The sequence below is a fragment of the Chrysochloris asiatica genome, unplaced genomic scaffold, assembly GCF_000296735.1.
Source record: "Chrysochloris asiatica unplaced genomic scaffold, ChrAsi1.0 scaffold00083, whole genome shotgun sequence".
NCBI classification, from domain to species: Eukaryota; Metazoa; Chordata; class Mammalia; order Afrosoricida; family Chrysochloridae; genus Chrysochloris; species Chrysochloris asiatica.
The window spans coordinates 3,435,244-3,456,719 of NW_006408601.1; the positions used below are offsets into that span (position 1 = coordinate 3,435,244).

Sequence of the window (21,476 nt, forward strand, 5' to 3'; positions counted from 1 at the left end):
TATTCTCTGAATATGGAACTTTCCACTTTAAAACTAGGATACTCCCAGGTAAATCAGGACAAGTTGGTTACCCTATGTCATTGTTGTTAAGTGTTGTTGAGTTGGTTCCAACCCATAGCAACCCTGTATGGGGTTTCTGAGGAGCAGCTGGTGAGCTTGAACCACCGACCTTGCAGTTCAAACAGCTTTGCAGTCTGATGCATTAACCCACAGCACCACACCAGGACCCCTGGTTACCCTATGTTGTTGTTGTTAAGTGCCATCGAGTTGGTTCCGACCCATAGCGACCCCTGAACCGGGTTTCCGAGGCTGTAAATCTTTACGGGAGCAGAAAGCCTCCTCTTTCTCCAGCGGAGCAGCTGGTAGTTTCGAACTGTTGACTTTGTGGTTCGCAGCCCAATTTGTAACCACTACGCTACTACCTGCATCTTCACCATGCCCTTAGCTCTCTACACAAACACACACATGCCCTTGGCTTTGACAATTCTGGATTCCTGATACTACAACAGATTTTTCATGCTGTTACTTGACCACCCCCCTTTTTGGGGGGTCTTTATCATTGCAGGTCCTTCTATTTCCAATACCCATTCACCTACTCATTTCATCTGATTAATGTCTTCAGATCCTATCTCATCTCCTATACTAAGAAGTCTTTCTTGAGCTCCTCCACTGTGTTCCCATAATACCCTGCTTTTATCTCTAATCTGACATCTATTATACCTTCCATGATTATGTTCTGTCTGCCCTAATAGACTGAGAGATCCCTAAGGGCAAGGTCTTTATCTTTATAACTCTAGGAGCTGACACATAGAGCTCTCTGTTGGGTAAATGAGCAAATTACTGGTATGTATATATCCCCCGACCTCTCCACTTCAGAATGAACTCCTCAGATTCATTCAGAAAGGAAGCATTTCTTGGTTTTCTTTGATTTATTAGTTATCATCTCTAGCACCTGGTACACAGGAGGGCTTCATTGAATGAATGAATGAATAAATGAATGAATGAATATGTCTTTCTTTAAATATGCGCCAAACATGAGCTTTAATGGTAAAATTAGTCATCTTCTCCTCCAGCTGTGTGCAATGGACTAGATACCTAGACTTGGCCCCACACTGTACCACATATAATTTTCAGCTGGAAGTCACAGGGGTAGTGACTTATTCTATACACACAAATTCCAGAAGTAAAAGAGTTTCTGCCAAAGACTTGTTTCAATTCTAAGAAGATCCTCCACTAGACTCTCTATACAACCAAATATAAAAGCCACTTGCACATGGGAAAGAAAGAGACACCAGATGGCTTTACCACTACAGAGAGATGAAATATGTGTCATTTCTACTTCTGTAGTGGTTTAGTCATTTTGGAGCTCAGCATTAAACAGCTGGGTGCCTTTTTTGACAATGCAGACCCCATCGCTTGATGATAGCAGGCACTCAGGCAGCAAGCAGGGCCCATCCATTTCATTCAACCACCTTTCCAGCCAATAGTCTATAACATTATAACTTTGACCCCTATAAACCTTTTACAGAAAATTGAGTAGAAACCCTTGCAGTAAATAGTTGCTCAAGGGGGTTGGCAGGGTGGAGAAAATGAGAGAAGGCAGGAATGTGAGTGATTGTTACTGAGAATAAGTGTGGAGAGGAAAATAACTCAGGATGGGGATTGCAATCAGTGACGTGAAACAAATTATGTATGAATTGTTGAATTGAAAACTGATTTGCTCTGCAAACCTTCACCCAGTTCACAATAAAAAGTTAAGGGGGGGCGGGGAGACTTTTGTGGTCACAGACTTGGAATCTAACCTCAGTTTTCTAATCTTTAAAATAAGAATAATAACAAAAACTACTTGGCAAAGAATATGTTCAGTACATTTTAGCTCTCTTCCCTTTTTTGGTTTCTATTATATTCCCTAAAATGACACTTCTTAGTCCTCATTAGTCCTAAAATGACAACTTTTCACCTCATTTGTGAGTTTCTTGATGATGATAACTCCTATAACCAGTGTTTTAAATGAAGTCCAATTTAGATATGCATTTTTTAAAGTGCTTACTGTTTAATGATGGTTCCGACTCATAGCAATCCTGCATAGGATTTCCGAAGCTGTAAATCTTTTAAAGGAGAAGAAACCTTCATCTTTCTCTAGTTGAGTGACTGGTAGGTCCGAACTGAGGTTAGCAGCCCAACTCAAAACATACTACACTACCAGGATTCCTTACTATTCAATGCAAGGACAAAATTATGTTGAAGAGGATAAAATTATAGCTTTAGAGAGGTTGTAAAGTCCTTCAATAGGTGTATCTCAGAATTGTGATGGCTCTATTTATGTTGCTTTTAGGTGCCATCAAGTCAGTTCCAACCCATAACAACCCAATGTACAACCCAAAGCAACACTGCCTGGCCCTGCACCATCCACACAGTTGTGCTTGAGCCCATTGTTGCTGATACTTTGTCAATCCATCTCAATGAGGGTCTTCTTCTTTTTCACTGACCCTCTCCACTTTACCAAGCATGATGTCTTTCTGCAGGGACTGGCCCCTCCTGACAACATGTCCAAAGTACGAGAGACGGAATCTCCCCCATCTTACTTCTAGGAAGCATTCTGGCTGTATTTCTTCCAAAACTGATTTGTCTGTTCTTCTGGTAGTCCATGGAATTTTCAATATTCTTCTACAACATCATAATTCAAATGCATTGATTCTTCCACAGTCTTCTTGTCTAACTTTCACATGCATATGAAGTGATTGAAAATACCATAGCTTGGGTCAGGCCTATCTCAGTCCTCAAAATGACATCTTTGATCTTTAACACTTTAAAGAGTTCTTTTGCAACAGATTTGCCTAACGCAGTATGTCATTTGATTTCTAAGCATTGATTGTGGAGCTAAGCAAAATGAAGTTTTTGACAACTTTAATCTTTTTTACATTAGCATAATGTTATTTATTCATCCAGTTGTGAGGATTTTTCTTTTCTTTACATTGAGGTGCAATCCATAATGAAGGCTATGGTCTTTGATCTTCATCACTAATTATTTCTTCGCTATCAGCAAGCAAAGGTATGTCATTTGTATATCATAGGTTGTTAATGAGTCTTCTTGCAACCCTGATGCCATGTTCTTCTTCATATAATCTAGCTTCTTGGATTATTTGCTCAGCATACAAATTGAATACATAGGGTGAAAGGATATAACACTGACCCACACCTTTCCTGATTTCAAACCATTCAGAATCCCCTTGTTCTGTTTGAATGACTGCCTCTTGGTCTATGTATACATAGATTTTTTTCATGAGCACAACAAAGCATTTTGGAAATCCCATTCTTTGCAATATTATCCATAGTTTGTTATGATAAACACAGTCAAATGCCTTTGAATAGTTAATAAAGCACAGGTAAACATATTTCTTGTATTCTCTTCTTTCAGCCAAGATCGATGTGATGTAAGTAATGATGGCTGTCATTCCACATCCTTTTCTGAATCTGCCTTGAATTTCTGGCCACTCCCTATTGATGTGCTGCTGCAACCATTTTTTTTTAATTGTCTTCAGCAAAATTTTACTTGCATGATGTATTAATGATATTGTTCAATGATTTCCATAAATCATTAAAGAAAGAGTAACCTTTCTTTAGAATAGTCATAAATAGGGATCTTATCCTATTGGTTGGCCAAGTAACTGTCATCCAAACTTCTTGGCATAGCGTCTCCAGAACAGCATTAGGTTTTTGAAACATTTAAAAATCATTATCTATATTCCATCATTTCCTGGGACTTTGCTTTTCATAAATGCTTTCAGTACCTTCCTAGAGTTATTCTTTCAATACTACTGTTTCTTGATCATATGGCACCTCTTGAAATGGTTGAACATCGACCATTTCTTTTTGGTACAGTGACTCTGTGTATTCCTTCTATCTTCTTTTTTTTTTCAGCAGGAACTCAGAATGACTTTACTCAGGAAATGGGACCATGGTCTCGGGGCTAGGAGTGCCACAGGGTCTGGCTCTTACAGAGACTAATAGCTCTTACAGAGACTAATAGCTCATGGTTGCTGCCACCATGCTTGGTAGCTCCAAGTCTCTAAGTCTCACAACCTGACAGGAAGTGCCTCCCACCCTCCCACCCTGGAGGTTGAGGCTGAGGGGCCAGTTACTGAGTCTTGCAGTCCCCATCATTGTTGTGGGCCGTCTTGACCTTCTTCAACTCCTTCTGTAGCTCTGACTCGGCTGCCAGGATCTACTTTGGCTTCTACTTTGGCTTCTGGTAAGAGATGATCAGAGTGCAGTTGGCATGAGCAAAGCTCAGGGAAGAATCATCCAGTGGTAGCTGGTATCTCTCTAGGTCAGGAATGGAGAACTTCTTGTAGTACTTTTCGTTGGTTGTTCTGACAACAAGGCAGTGTTCCTTCTGGTCCACACAGACACTCTAGACATCCTTAGGATAGGGGAGGTTCCAAATCCGCCACTGGAAACTCATCTTGGTGTCCTTGCACATGAAGATGGGATTGGCACTGCTTTCCTTGATGAGCTCTGGCCCCAAGATCCCTGCTCCTGGGGTTGTTGGATCACCAACTTCAATCTGCCACTGGCCCATTGACTCCCAGGGCACTTTTCACGCTCCACCTTCTCACCAGTAGTTCACTGGTCTTTTCATCATATTCTTCAGCCATTTCCTTCCCATCTGGGAACAAGTAATGCACCTTCCTTCTCCCGTCCTGTAGCAACGCCGTCTTCTCGGCACCCCGCAGTCTTCTCCAAGCAGCCCTTCACCGCCATCTTCCCTCGGCCCCGCTGCGCGCCCGACCCTCCTTCTATCTTCTTTTGATGCTTTCTGCATCATCCAGTCTTTTGCCCATAGAACCCTTCAATATTTCAAGTTGAGGCTTGAATTTTTTTCTTCAGTTCTTTCAACTAGAGGAATGCTGAGTGTATTCTTCCCATTTGGTTTTCTAACTACAGGTTTTTGCACTTTTTATTATAATACTTTATTTTATTGTCTCTAGCTGCCCTTTGAAATTTTCTGTTCAGGTCACTTACTTAATCATTTCTTCCAGACTCTTCAGCTTCACTATATTCTATAAAATGACTTAAAAGCTAAAAAATTAGAGATTTGTAAGTTGTTGTGAGTCTCTGGAAAGTTCTAGAAACATCTATATTCTAATTTGACTCCCATATCTGCTCTCCTAAGTCTCTCATATGAGGAGGAGGTTTCTAATGCCTTTAAACTCAATTGTATAACCTTTGTGTCTCGTCCTTATATCCATGTTTTCATACACCATTGTTTCCAAATCATCTCCCAAGATCCTCAACCTTTTAAAATCATATTTCAGTAGGCATGTATGGGAGAGATTTACGTACACCTTTAACTCAAAGTCATCTTATGAGAATTATAGAAGACAGCCCAGCAAAGCCAAGTGAAGCATAAGAATCAGAGGCCTAAGGCCTAGTCCTGGTTATTTAATCTCTATCCATCATCTCTATCAGCCACTATGTAAAAATCAACAAACATTTGTCAGTCAGTCCAAGTTCTCATCCAATGCTAGAAACTCGTCCCTTACATTTTTGGCAGATAGTCACTCTAGCTCTGCTTGACTATCTCCGGTAACAGAGACTTCTCTTCCCTGGGCTACAATATATGGTTGTGTGGTTTGTATAACACAAAGGTTACAAGGTTAGGAGTAAATAGGAGTTGAAATCCAGTTCCCATTTTACTTCTCAGGCTGAATGTCCAAAAAGGCATACCTTTTTTTCTAATTTGACCATCCATAGAGTACCTCTTTCTAATTTTCCCAAAGGCACCTTGTGGACAAGAAGCAGCAACCCTGTCAGGTTCACAAACTGCAGTGCGCTGAGAGGTGGTACTGCTCACAGATCGATGGAAAGCACTCCAGCCTCCAACATGATGAGTGTCATTCCCGATGCCAAGTGGGCAGCGAGACTCTGTGTCCTTTGGCTTCTCTTGGCAAGACCAGGAGCCCAAGTAAACCCAGGTGTTGAAGATCAGCAATTAGTCACCTCCAAATTAATGTTGCTGTAAGGAAAGAATATTACATAATAAACAAAGACGTATGCAGCAAGTACATTTGGTCATTTATCAAATTGAAAACTCTTATCCATGACTGTGAAATAGCTTTATGGTTAGGAAAATGTACTAATAATTTTATTAGCCAGCAATTAAACTTAAATTCCTTTTAACTATATTTGATGTCATCCTTTTTCTGGGCCCATTAGACTAACATTAAGGTGTTTGTGCAGATAGCTCAGTCATTTCAAATTACTTTCCTGTCTAATGTGGGAGCCTTTAATAGCATACTCTTAGGTTGAATTCAATTTTGGAGACACCAGGCATGCTAATTAGATCGTCTCAGTGTTCCTTGCCGAAGAAGCTGAAGAAGAGCTATTTTTTCCCCTCTTCTGCTTAGCAATGTTTGTGGAACACAACTTTCTCTGCAATTAGAGGGATAGACCCTTTGCTGTACAAAATCTCACTTGAATTGTAAGTATTCCTAGCAGACACAACGTCTGGTAATATGCCACACTTGTTGAAATGTTTTTAAAGATCTAATTAGAGCTAGTACGTTTTATCCTCTATTATTCTGGGTATCATAGTGTTTGTTCCTTTGTGGGCTCTAACATTAGAGTTGAAAGTGAGGTGGGAAGAAGGAACATTCCTTTGGTACCACATGCCAAGGGTAACACCTATAACAACCCTGTGTGCTATGAGTTACTATCTCCATTTAAGATGAGGAAAACTTACTTCAGAGGGGCTAAGGGAAGTACCCAGAGTCACACAGTTGCAAAGTTCTAGAGTTGGGATTTAAACAGACCTGACTCTTTAAAGAGCACTTTAAAAAGCATGTGCTCTTTCCACTCGGTCAAGTTTTGTCTGCCAATTGCTGGTTCAGAGAACTGGGAAAGTCACCCTGGTACCACAGCCATTGTCTCTAAAATGGGAATGATAATAATAGTCACCCACTCACAGTTCATTGTGTGGTTCAAATACAGTAATGAATATAAATTTCCAGTGCAGAAGATAAAGTGCTATACATTGTTGTTAAGTGCCATCCAGTTGGTTTTGGCTCATAGTGACCACGTATAAAGTTTCCAAGGAGGGGCTGGTGAGTTTGACCTGCCGACCTAGAGGTTAGCGGTCCAGTGCTTATCCTACAGTGCCACACCAGGTTCTCTGATGTTACCACATGAGGTCTTCAGTGGAATCTGCCCTGAAGCTTGTCTCTACTTCCACAGGGTTGTACTCACATATCCAGTGCCACAAGTAGGTTAAGAAGCACTGGTAGAACCTGGCACTTGGGGCTCTGAGTTCAATTGGATCCAAAGGAAAACAAGAACAACACAGTGAAGGGAACTGCTTAGGATCCCAAAGGTGATTTGATGGATTTGCAACTCTTGGAGCACCTCAGGCTCCCCATCTGTAAAGGGGGTTGTGCAGGTCATTATGCGGATGAGCTGAAATCGTATTCTATAAAGCATCTAGAACTGAAACCTTCAACAAAGTATTTCATGTCACATTCAGTTCGACCAGTCTTACTTCCTGGCAACTGTCCACCTATATAATCCCTGCTCACTCACAGATTCATTCTTCCAAGTCTCTTTTCTTATGATCTATTAACATAAATTCTTTTTCCAAATAGTCATTGCACTTGGCATCTATTGCTTAACTCACAGCTGTAACAATCATGATTGCAATTACTGTTCGTCCAAGCTTCTTGCAATGCTATCATCATTTTATCCCAGTTACCATGATGAATGTCATTAATAACTTATGCCTCAGATCCTTTGTGGAATAAAGCAAGTTATGAACTTATTAATTGATGGACTAATAACTCATAACTGTTCAACCACCATTAATTGCTATTACCTTGAAGCATCGGATGATTGAGGGGGAATAAGAGCAATGCTAAATGGATGTTTCTTCCTCTCAGAACACCAGTCATGTAGAAAAGGTGAGCTGTCACCAACCAGGTAGAGAAAGTGAATGTCACCTTGTGGGTACAAATGGAATAAGGTTGTCATGGCACAGACCACAGCTGTTCCAAAACAACACACCACGTAGCAGTCTCCTACCCTTCTTCGCTTGCCCTGCTTCTGACCTGGCTTTCTCGTAACGACTGTGATTCTCTCGGCATTACAGAGCCAGCCTCATACTGCTGGCCCTTCCATCACTCCAAGATCATTCTTCACCCAGGAATTGCTCAGAGCCAGCCAGGCAAGAGAAGAAAACAACAGGACTGTTTGTCCTGCCAATATCCGGGGTCACTGCACACTCTGTTCAGTGTAGCATACATCTGTAATCTTGTCAGCTCCACCTTTGGGAGGGTACCTGGCCTTAAACACACAAAACCCATGGAGTCCATGGGAAGTAAGATGTTGTTCAAAGTCGACAGATGGATACAACAAGGAAGACCCAAACCCTTCATCAGCCTACTCACTCCACCCCCATCCATACCCAACTCTCACATGTGAAAAAAATGATTCTTTAGTGACACAAAACACTTGTGCAGTTCTGTTAGCCATACGGCATCTCTGCTTACATACAAAAGTAATGCAAATCAAATGCTTTTACTAAATTATTCCCATCCAGCAAACATAGTATCACACAGTCTTCTTACCATGGGTCTGTTTTTAACTCACGCATTAGGCAATCATTGTCTCTCTACTGACAATGCAGAGTTTACATTGCAGTTTTTCCATGGTATATGTCCCTTACTTGACCATCCAAAATAGGAAGTGTGTTCCCTCCCTTTGCTATTCACCTTGACTGTGCCTGGAGTTTTATGTTCCCCACCACATCTTTCTCCTAAGTAGCCTTTCTCAGCTAGACTTAGCTATTCTCATAACTCATCTGAAATCTTGCAAGAACAATGGGTACAGACTAGGGGCTTGGTTTAGTGGGCAGCTCTGCTTTGAATCTAGCATTCTGCTGCTTTTCATTGAACTCTCTACAGCTTGAAGCTTTGATTTTCATGAATATCATGCATTTCCCTTGGGTGATATTTTCAGTGGAGAAGGTGGCATGGAGGTCAAGCTGGTGAGTACTGTCTTCCTAGAACAGTGTCAGTAGAAGTGTGTGTATGCTTCACTCACGGGTTCTGTGAATAGGAGCATTTCATCTGTTAGAAGATGTGTTACTTGGTCTGGATGCTGACCACCTGTGAAAGTTTTCCTTCTCACCAACAGCAATTCTTGACAACAGAAATGATAACAATAACAGAAGTATTAATGAAACCTACATGGTATAATGAATTATGTACACTTTTTGTGTTGCATTTACAATAAGATAAAATGTATGCACAACTATCCCCAATAGCATTCAGGCATCATTCCAGAGCAAAATTGGTATAAACTCTCAATCCTTCCAAAGCAGGGCCTTGGGCAAGCCTAGGCCAACTAAGGCTATCTGTCCTGGACCACTATGATTTACCTCTATCTTTGTGTTAATTCTGTAGCTTCTCACATCTGGGTCCAAGCTGGGTAACATCCGTTCTCATCAGATTGGTCACATCCAAAGAGGGTTTTTTTTTTTTTTTTAATGTCAGTACAATTAATCTGACACGTAGACCTGGGAGACTGGGAGATCTCTCAATGCCAGATTTTGCATTTGATCTTGTAGTCAATAAAGATTATTGAGCTGGAGAATAAATCCTAATAATAACATATGTCCCCAGGTTGTATGAGGATCACATAAAAGAATATATGCAAAATGAATTTGATAACCATGCAGACCTGCTTACTATTATTCTTGATTTATTTTATTTGTTTCCAAGAGGAGCTCTCCCTCATTAGTGATTCCTGGCTTGTCCTTTGGATTTCCCCTTTCAGAAAGGTAAGCCAGGCATATGTGATGAGTTACACAGGCTTAGAAGATATTTTTTATCTATCCAAGCCAACAACAGTAAACACATCACAAGACAGTGCATGATTAATTGCCAAGAGAATTGTGAGAAGAATTACCAGAGCTTATCAAAGAAGGAGGGCTGAACTCTAGCTGGTACAGAGCGGTACAGTGAGGCTCGGGAGAGACGGTGTAGAAGAATGGAGATTTGTTCTGGATCTTGTAGGACAGATGGGTTGTGGATTGTTGGGGAGAGGGCATTCCGGAGAAGATTGGTTCTGTAGGGATGGGTAGAGAGGATAAGCAGTGGGGTGTTTAGGGGACAGTGCTGGGGCAGGGGGGTGGCAGGGAGAGTAAAGCGTTTCTATAATGGGAAGTCCTGGATGATGTTTATCCTGACTCAATACTTTTAAACAAGCCCAAGACACCTACGCTTCATGCTCCAACCAACTGATAAATAAGTCACAGGCTCTGCAGGGCTGCCCTGCCATCTAGCTAACAACAATTCCTACTTGTTTCCAACCTTCCTTTAGCCATCCTGTCTCCGCTGAACTCCCAATCTTGACTCTGTTTCTCATTTACACCCCAACTCAAGCCCAGAGGACTTTATTCTAATATTTAACCTCAGAGGTTTACTTCTCAATTCCCACCCAAACCTAGCGAAATAAGGCTATCACTCACCAAGACCTCCATGTGCTAACTGCTTTAAATACCCTTCCTCCATTAATCATCCAAATAACCCAGTAGGAAGGTTTTGTTTGGGAGGCACTGTATTTATGTTAATGGTACTAGAGTAATTAGGAAAAAGGTAAGAATACGAATTGTGCAGCATGAAGAGTGCAATTAATATCATTGAATTGTGCCTGTAGGAATTGTTGAGTGGCAAAGGTTTTGTTATCTATGTTTGCACAATTCTTTTTCTTTAAATTAAATTAATAACCATATGAAGTGGAGCTGCTTTTACCCTCATTTTGCAGATGAGGAAATTGAGAAGTGTTAAGGTCTAAAGTTACACCACCAATCAGTGGTAGTGTTGCTATTTGACCCCAGATATCAGACCCAATTACTCGTCAAGTCGCATAGCCTCATAGTGCCTAAACCCCATCCAATTGGTTATTCCCTCTTTGGTCACCCTTGGATAGGATGTCTTACTCTGGTTAACCTTTAAGTCCTAGAACCTGTCTCATACTACCATCTTGTGACAAAGCACTGAGTACCAAGAGCATAGTACAGATAAGAATTCTTTTCAAGAAGTTCATTAATTCTTTTTCAAGACTTTCAACACCATCGTGTATAGTTGTTCCTATTGGTAATAGAAGTCAATGAGAGTTTTTAGATGGTTACAAACTTAGGGAATAATGTGATCAACAGCCATGTTTTTTAGAAAATAAATTCTGGGACCCAGTTGAAGACTGTCCTGTCTGTTCCATCCTGGAGGGTGGGTAAGTTGCAGAAATAAGCAGCAATTTTCTGTTTATTTTTGTGTTTCGAAGTAAGGTGGTAAGGGTCTGAATTAAGGGAATGGTGGTGACAGTAGAAAGAATATGACAAGAAAAATCACCACATTTTACTATGATATGAAATAGATTCTTTTTCTGAAAATAAACTTTCTTATAAGCATGTTATATGTAAATAATCAGCTTATAACTTTATATCTCTTTGGGTCCAGGAAGCATCGGTGTTCTTTGGTTTGTATTCTTGAAATGGTGGATGTTCACACAATGTATAGGGAAGCTTGGGGTTTTGAAGTCAAGCAGACCTGAGTTCAAATAGTGACTCAGCTTCTCCACTAATCATGTGACCTTGGAGAGTACTTAGCTCTCTGAACCTGTTTCCTTATCTGCAGAATAGGGATAATATTAGGTTCATATCCCTATTTTGATGAAGCTCTGATGGTATAGTTCCTAAGTGCTCAACTGCTAACCAAAAGGTCTGTAGTTTGAACTCACCAACTACTTCATGAAAGGAAGATGTGACAGTCTGCTTCTGTAAAGATTATAACCTTGGAAACCATATAGGGCAATTCTATTCTGTGTCAGAGGGTCAATTTGCGTCAGAATCGATTTGCCTGCAGTGGGTTTCATAGGAGAATTAAATAAGACAGTGGATAGGAAAGCTATGATTAGTACAGAATAAATGTCAGTTTTGTACTATCATTTCTTAGCCAAACATCTCATTAAAAGCCCTGCATAATCACCCATAAAATCTTGTTTGAAATAAAAGTGATTGGGTTCAACTAACCTTTTGGAAAGTAATTTGGCTTTCCAAATGCTTTCTACTGTGTATTAAGACACATAAAAATGTTCATATCCTTTGACCCAGTTGTTCCACTTCTCAGAATCTATTCTTAGGAAATTGTCCTCACTACAGGAAGAGCATAATGCGCAGAGAGATTCACCGCATGCATAGATACAATGGGGAGAAATTAGAAGCAACCTGAATGTTCCTGAGTAGTTATGGAGTCTTCCTGCAGTCTGCAGATGCTCTCAGAATGCTTCAAGTCAGTGTAAGATATACAACCCCAAACAATGTTTTAAAATAGGTAACATTAAAGTGGAGTCCTTGAATGCTTCAAACAGTCAATGGGCTTGGCTACTAACTGAAAAGTTGTAGGTTCAAGTCAACCCAGAGGCTCCTCAGAAATAAGGCCTAGAAATCTACATCTGAAAACTCAGCCACTGAAAACCCTGTGGAACTCACTAATACTCTGATACACCAGTGTGAACCACAGTCAACGCAAAGGCAGCTGGTTATGAAGCACTGGTGATTTCAGTGATGGAATTCTCACCTTCCATTCCGGAGACTTGGGTTCCATTCTTGGCCAGTGCTCCTCTCCGCAGCCACCACCCACCTGTAAGTGGAGGCTTGCATTTTGCTATAATGCTGTACAGGTCTGAGCAGAGCCTCCAGAGTAAGACAGAACATAAAGACCTGGCAATCCACTTCCAAAAACTGTTGTTGTTGTTATGTGCTATGGAGTCAGTTCCGACTCATAGCGACCCTACACAGGGTTTCCAAGACTGTAAATCTTTACGGGAGCAGACCACCTCATCTTTCTCCCATGGAACCACTGGTAGTTTTGAACTGCTGACCTTGCGGCTCGCAGCCCGATTCGTAACTATTACGCTACCAGAGCTCCTTAAGTAGCCAATGAAAATCCTATGAATCACAAATGGTGTGCAGGACTGAAAGGCATTTCATGCCACTTTGCATATGGTGGGGCTAACTCAACAGCATCTAGCAAGTAAATCAGGGATCTCTTCCTTAACTGCATCAGCTTCTGCATCTGATACTCAGTACCTCTGCTCAGTGGGACATCTCTGCATGGCCCGCAGACCAACTCCTTTTCTCTCATCTGACATGGAGTCTCCATCTAGAGTGCACCTTCACAGCCTTTCGCTTCAACCCAGTCTCTCTGAGACAAATCTAACCCTCTTCCCAGCAAAGGCAGAGGTCCTCTCCAAGACTGGGTATCCTCTGCCTCATCTCTCTCTGCTTTTCCCAAGGCTGCCTTACCAAAGCACCTTCCTCAGCTCTGCCACCAACCTCAGCTCTCTGTTGTCTTCCCACCCTCAACTTCTTTGTTAGTTATTACAACACAATTTATTGTCTTCTTTTAAGTTATAGGAAATGTTGTTGTTATTGTTGTGGGCATGTCCAAAATTTCATCATCCAGATGAATTTAATCAAGGAGGCTAGAAGATTGATTAAGATGATCAAATTGATTTAGAAGGTCATTTACACTTAGACTATGAGTCTTGGAGTTTTGAATACTTTTTAAATTGCTCAAGAAAGGGTTGAATTTATATTAAACCACCTCACATTGAAGCTGGCATCCATGAAGTTAGAAACAAGTATTTCGCTAGTAGGAAAGTTCAGTAAAGTTATTTGGTGCTACTTTTATTTTATAAACTTCAAGTTCCTATGAGGAAGAGCATTGGTTTCACCTGAGTTTGTGTAATTATGTGCATTTTTCCATTTCTTCACTTTGGCAGGCAGTGGGCAGCATTTGAGTTAAGCAATTTCAGCTCTAGGGACAGTTTCTGACTGGGCTTTTTCCTTCAGTGCTGACATCTGAACCTGGAGTGGCTCAAGTCGCCATGTGTGCAGCTCTCTGAATGTCCTTTCTAGAGCACAGGACAAGCTGTACAGGCACAGGACTCATCCTTCATGCCCAGGACCCTTGAATGCATGCCCCTCATAATCACTGTGCATGTTATATCCCTATTCAAAAAGCAAAGAATCATTTTAAGTGTTTCAACTCAGTATTTACGATGTGTCAGGTATCCCACCTTCAACACTAGGAACACAAAGGTAATCTTTCACGGCCAGTATTCTTTCTGTGTTGTCCATTTTGCCATTCTCCCTTCTTTCTTTCCTTCCTTCCTTTTCCTTCCTTCATTCCCTTTTTTAAAATATTGCTTCTTGTTGTTGTTGAGTGCCATTGAGTTGGTTCTGACTCAGAACAACCCTCTGTAGGATTTTAGAAGTTATAAACCTTTACGCAAGTAGAAAACCTCATCTTTCTCCAGAGGAGAGGCTAGTAGGTTTGAACTGCTGAGCTATTGTGGTTAGCAGTCTAATAATGCTTGTTGTATAGATCCCCTGCTCTAAAAAACAAAAAAGAGAAAAGCACTTGAAATGCCACCATTTAGTATATAAAGAAACAAATTAGCATCTTGTCCCTTCTAAATCCTGAAAGACTCTTTCCTTTCTTAAGTATTGTTTAGCTGATACTGAAAAACAAAAAAAAAAAGAAATGAACACTTAGAATCCCACCACTTAGTATATAAAGTAATTAATTTAATATCTCTTTTAAAAAATATATTAATATCTCTCCTGTCTCATCCCACCTTCTAAACTCCAGAGGTAGTAACTACCCTTAACCAAGTGTTATGTATCCTTCCCAACTTCCTCTTAAATTTACAGGCAAAAAACTATCTGTCTGTACATCTAGAGATGTTTTTACAAAAATATAATTGTGTTATATGTCTTATTCCCCACAGCCTTCTCATTTCACTTCAGATATTAGGGCATCTTTGCACAAATAGAGTACCTGAATGGTGCAAGGTTAGCCTTCTCAGCTGCTAAGGAGGCTCAAGTTCAGAAGAAGGCATGGTGATCTACTTCTGAAAAATACCAGCCGTCAAAAACCCTACGGAACTCAATTCTGTTCTGACACACACGGGGTTGCTATGAATTGGAACCAACTTCAGATTAACTGGCTTAGCGTTCTGATTTTCCAAATATAGATTTACCTCATTATTTTTAGTGATTTGTTACTATTCTACTAAAGGAAGATCCATAATTTACCCAAATATTCCTTTACTGATGTACATTTAGGGGTTTTGTGGGGGGGTGGGGTGGCTATTACTATTGTAAATAATTACAGAGTGAACAGGCATAAATATACTTGTAAATGTACGTGTGTTGTTGTTAAGTGCTGTCAAGTCGATTCTGACCCATAGCAACCCTGTATAGGGTTTCCTAGGAACAGCTGGTGAGCTTGAACCACTGACCTTGTAGTTCAAACAACTTTGCAGTCTGGCGCGTGAACCCACAGCACCACACCAGGACTCCAAATGTATGTGTATTTATGTATAAAGATTTACATATCTATTTAGAATAGATGTCAACGCAGGAGTGGAGTTATTGAGAAAAAGGTTATGTTTCTGTCTTAGTTATCTAGCACTGATATAACAGAAATGCCACAGATCGATGGCTTTAACAAGCAGAAATTTATTTTCTCAGTTTAGAAGGCTAGAAGTCTGAATTCAGGGTGCCGACAATAGAGGAAAGCTTCCTGTCTCTCTGTGAGCTCTGGAGGAAGGTTCTTGGCTTTTCTCAGCTTGTTTCTTTGTTGGAAATCTCATGTGGCCTAGCATCTGTCTTCTCCATCTCTGCTTGCTTGCTACTTGCTTAATCTACTCTTTTATGTCTCAAAAGAGATTGACTTAAAACACATCCTACACTTACAGTGCCTTATTAGCATACCAAAGAAAACCCATTTCCAAAGAGTTTATAACCACAGGTGTAAGACTTAGGATTTATAACATAAATTTTGGAGGGGACACAATTCCGCCCACAATAGTGTTTTTAATAGTAATGATGCTAGTGCCATTCAGAGCACTCCTGTATAGGGTTTCCCACGATCAGCTGGTGGGTTTGGACTGCTGACCTTGAGGTTAGCAGCGCAGCACTTACCCTACAGCGCCACATCAGGACTTCACTAACAGTAATGTTGTTGCTATTGTTAAGAGCTGTCAAGTCAGTTTCAACTCATAAAGGCCATGTAAAGGGTTTGGAGGAGTGGCTGGTGAGTTTGAACTGCTGACTTTGGGGTTAGCAGTCCAGTGCTTATCCTGGACTCCATTAACAGTAATAGATATTATGAAATTACTTCTAAAGTAGGTGATGACCATTCATATTTCAACCAACTATGTACCATTATTGTGTGCTGTTGAGTTGGTTCTGACTTATCGGGACCCCATGTCAGGTTTCCAAGGAGTAGCTGGTGGATCTGAACTGCCGACCTTGCAGTTGGCAGTCCAGTGCTTATTCTACAGTGACACACCAGAACCCCTTATACTAGAGAATTGGCCTTTTCTCTCTCCAAACTGGAAATTTCTCTCTTTTTTTTATAACTTTTCCAATCTTGTAAGCAAAGCTATTATTGTTTTCATTCATATTTCTCTGATTTTTAATAAAGCTGAATATCACATTTGCATTTTTTTTTTGGCCTATTCATACTTGTTTGGTAATAAAACTCAAAGAGCTTTATTTTGTTGTTAGCTCTGACTTATTAAATATCTGCCAGGCATCCAGCATTGTACTAGACAAGGGGCATGCATTATTGTCTTCAACCCTTGTAGCCCCCATATGACTGAAATCTAAGGCTCAGAGAAGATAAGAATACCCTTGTCCAAGATCAGAGTACTTGTGGCAGAGCTGAGATTTTAATTCAGGTCTGTTGGCCCCAAAGTCTTTGTCTTTCCACTATTTCAGGTCAACTCCCAGAAGTCTGTCTTCCCATGTGCTCTCTCAGACTTCCAGGCCTTAAAAATCCAGTGGCCATCTAGTCGACTCCAACTCATGGCAACCCCATGTATGTCAGACTAGAACTGTACTCAATTGGTTTTCTCTGGGTGATTTTTCAGCAGTGGATTACTAGGTCTTTCTTCCAAGGTGCCTCTGAAAGGACTAGAACTTCCAACCCACTCCCAGATGGTAGCCTTGGACAATGTGAAAGTTAAGGTTTATGTCAACTTGACTGGTCCTAGATTCTCAGTAGTTTGTCAGTTAAGAAGTAGAACTTCTTAACACAAACTCAGGTGAAACCAATGCTCTTCCTCATAGGAACTTGAAGTTTATAAAATAAAAGTAGCACCAAATAACTTTCCCCCATGATGAGTTCTAATGTAATGTAATCATTCCAGTGATGTGATATGATATGATTTGTTCTGATCTGATGTAATTATCTTATGTGTTGTAAATCTGATGTTGATTCAAAATTAGTTATGTGTTAATGAGGATAGATGAAATCTACAAGGTTAGGTGGTATCTTGCGTCAGTCTCTTTTGAGATATAAAAGGAGAGCAAAGTGAGCAGAGAGAGAAGAGAAAGAAGAGCTGGGAGTGGCGTGTGTGCTTTGACCTGGGGTCCCTGCATGATGTAGCTCCTTGACCCAGGAGAAAACAGATGCCAATACCTGGCGATCTCCAAGGAATGCTGGGCCCACAGATGCTGAAAGGAGATAAAGCCTTTTCTCCAGAGCTAGTGCTCTACATTTGGATTTCTAGTCGCGTAGTGGTTACGAATTGGGCTGCGAACCACAAGGTCAGCAGTTTGAAACTACCAGCTGTTCCGCGGGAGAAAGATGAGGCTTTCTGCTCCCGTAAAGATTTACAGCCTCGGAAACCCTATACAGGGTCGCTATGAGTCAGAACTGACTCCACGGCACACAACAACAACAACAAAACTGTGAGAGGAGTCCTGGTAGGATAAATACTGCTAACTACAAGGTTGGTGGTTCAAGCTCACATGTCACTCCTTGGAAACTCTATACCAGATCGCTATGAGTTGGAACCTACTCAATGACACTGAACAACAACAAATTGTGAGAGAATAAGTTTCTGTTTGTTCAATCCATCCATTTGTGGTATTTCTGTTAATAGTAACACTAGATAACTAAGACAAGCTAGGACTCTTACCCCTGCACTAACCAATTGACCCCAAGAGAGATGAAACTTGGGCAAATGAAAGTCTTTCTCTGCCTGGGAAGAGCTCATAGATTAATTTTATATACAAAGGACGGCACATTGACAGCTTAAATGTTCTCCTTAATTTATAACCTGTGTCTGTGCTTTCTGCCTCTCCCACAGACCCTCCCACTCAAGGAGTCAGTACACTCCTTGAGTGTAGAGTAATTTCTTTCCACCCTCCCCACTCACTTAAAACAGTCAGGCACATTTTGTTCTTCGTGAACTGTCAGGACTGGGCACACACTGTGAAGCAATAAATGGAAGGGAAGAAACAGCAAGAGCTGCATGACTTTCTGGCTTCAGAAATTTTCTTCCAGAATAAGCTAGCATCCAATTCACTCTCACAAGCTATCCTGAGCCAAAGGATTCCAAATCAAAGCAAAAATCTAGCAACAGAACTCTGATTTAAAACTTAAGAAAACAGTTTGCACATATTTTTAGAATAACCCAGAAAAAAATAAAAAATACATCTGTGACTTAAAACAGCTGGAAACCTATTCTTTTGCTAAAATTATGTTGATTATGAAAGCTATAATGGTCAGACAAGAGGCACTCAAGATCCAAGAGGTCCCACATTTCCATGTATTCAACTTTCAAATAACCTTCACTTTCATCCATTCAACACTGACCCCTTTAAACTGCCTTTCAAACATCAAATGCCAGCCAGCCACACAGTTTGTACAGCAGTGTTTGTGTAATTATTTGAGGATTTTATTGTATTTTGCCCTTATTTGACTTAGGGAAAAAAGTGGTAAACCAAAAGAACAGAAGGCATAAAAATTATAGGCCTTATAAACTCATAATGTACTAGAGAAAAATCAAAGAAATTATGATCTGCGCTGGAAACAGAAATGCATTAGCCACAGGTCGTTATTGGACTTAAGCCAGTCAACTGTGTGTTCGTCTCAGACGGGGAAAAAGCAAAGTTAAAGAACGTGTAAAATATTGAAAATGTTGGTAGCAAATTGTGGATAAAAGACAAGGTGTCATTAGGAAGAGACATGCATATAGACAGAGACATAACACAGATCTCTTAGTTCTCTGGTGCTGCTGTAACTGAGATACCGCAAGTGGGGGCTTTCAGAACCAGAATTTATTTTCTCACATTCTAGCAGGCTACAAATCTGAATTCAAGGCAGTGGTCTAGGGGTAAGCTTCCTCTCTGTATCACCTCTAGGGGAAGGTCCTTATCTCTTCAGCTTCTGTTTCCTGGATGCTTGGAGATCTCCGTGTAGCTTGACATCTATCTTCCCACATCTCTGCTGACTTAATCCATTCATTTAATATCTTGTAAGAGATTGATTCAAAACCCACCCTGCCCTAAGCCTGCTTTATTAACATTTACAAAAAGAAAACAACAGTTCATTCCTAAATGGGATTCTAACCACAGACAAATAGGTTAAGATTTACAGTACATACCTTTGGGGGTAGGACACAATTCAATCCATAACAAGATTTATTTCCTTTACTGAAAATGAAGCCTTTTCCTACTTGGTATCCTGTTTGAACAGGTTTTTCTTGTTCACTGTAACATTGAATCTGTATCTTATGGGGCACAGAATGTTGATTTGAGCAGAGAGGGGACACTGAAGGCCCTTTGTTAGACTGTTATCCAAATATCCTCCCTTACTACATCCTCCCCCTCAAAGCCACACACACACACACACACACACACACACACTTGTATGAAGTCAGACAAAAAAATAAACCCAACCAGATCAGGTGTCCCAAAGACAGTACTTGGGAATGAGGTACCTTTCATTAGAGGATATAGTGTCTGGAGAGTATGTAGGACTGGAAATTGTACCCAGAAGACCCAATATCAAGGTCAAGACCAATAGACTAATCCAGGGAGTAAAATGAAAATTCATAGCTGAGATAAAGAATCAACCAGAGATGCTAGTGAGAGAAGAGAATTCAAGTGGACCAGCCAAGAGAAATTCCCATGGTGGAGTGCAAGAATCCAAACTGTACTTCCCACCAACTTACTGTGGGCATTTGAAGAAACCAGAGCAAAATACATGCAGACACTGCACCAAGACAGATAAGGACAACATGAGAAAGAAAGCCTAAAATTGTGCACCAGCAGAATTGGTTTCTGGAGTGTTTGCTCCAAGAAATATATGTTGTTGTTAAGTGCCATTGCATTGGTTCTAACTCACAGAGACCTTGTATAGGGTTTCCAAGGAGCCACTGATGGGTTTCAGCCACTGACTTCATGGTTAGCAGCCCAGTGCTTATCCTGCAGTGCCACACCAGGACTCCAAATGAGACAAGTTGAGATCAGACAATTGAGAAGCATTTCAATGGTGCCAAGGCCAGAGACAAGGAGGAAATACAGTATCAAGAACAGATGAGGTCAGGAACAAGGTAAAAGCAAGGTGATCCTGAGATTCTACAATCAGAGCCAGGAGGTACTGACATGATAGCGTGACAGATGGCCAGGATAGTTCTGCAAAGAAGGGGTTTCCTTAAAAGGTCCTGGCCTCATCCCCATTGCCATACCACTCTGATCTTCAAGACAGCACACTCTGAACTTCATCAATGATGGCTTGTACAATCAATGTACAATATTCAGGAGGAGTTCTCATCCAGCACCAGGGATTTTGAGGATGTGAATCTGAATCGTACTTGTCTCAAAGATAAAGGGAATGGTAATTTGACGCTTTGGGTCCCTGCGTGGCACAGATTGCTCTTGGCTACCCACAAAAGGTTGGGAGTTCAAACATACCCACCAGTGCCAAAGAAGAAATTCCTAGTGATCGGTACGAAATTATTAGTGTCTGTATAAGAAAGGGGCAGGTAGGGAATGGTAAGCACATGTCCAGAATCTAACCTCTGCTCAGACAATGCCTTCAAGTAAGAATCTGCAGGTTGGGTTATATAATTCAAGTTATCTGTCCCAGGCTGGTTCCCTCCTGGGTTTCTAAACCCATTAGTGTCCTGATAAGAAATCTGTTTTCTCTCTACCTAGTATGTGGTGCTGTGGGTTAATGCGCCAGAAAAAAAGCCATTTGAACTGCAAGGTCGACAGTTCAAGCTCACCAGCTGCTCCTCGGAAACCCTATACAGGGTCGTTATGGGTCAGAAACAACTCGACAGCACACAACAACAAGTGATGAGCTATGAAAAGATTATCAGTATTTCCTTTCATCTCTATTCCCTCACCAAGGACATATTTTCCAACGACTGGTCCTTCCTCTTTGTTTCCAATCTTTGCATTCCAATCACCAGTAATGATCAATGCATCTTGATTGCATGTTTGCTCGTGAGGAATCTGTACATAGACCAAGAGTTGTTTGAACAGAACAAGGAAACAACAAATGGTTTAAAATCAGGAAAGGTGTGTGCCAGGGTTGTATTCTTTCACCATA

The 21,476-nt window shown here is 40.8% G+C and overlaps 1 pseudogene; it reads right to left on the reverse strand.

Annotated features, from left to right (window-relative positions):
• Nucleotides 1-4,138: 4,138 nt before the first annotated feature.
• On the reverse strand, nt 4,139-12,712 carry LOC102815728 (annotated as a pseudogene).
• Between the last annotated feature and the right edge of the window lie 8,764 nt (nt 12,713-21,476).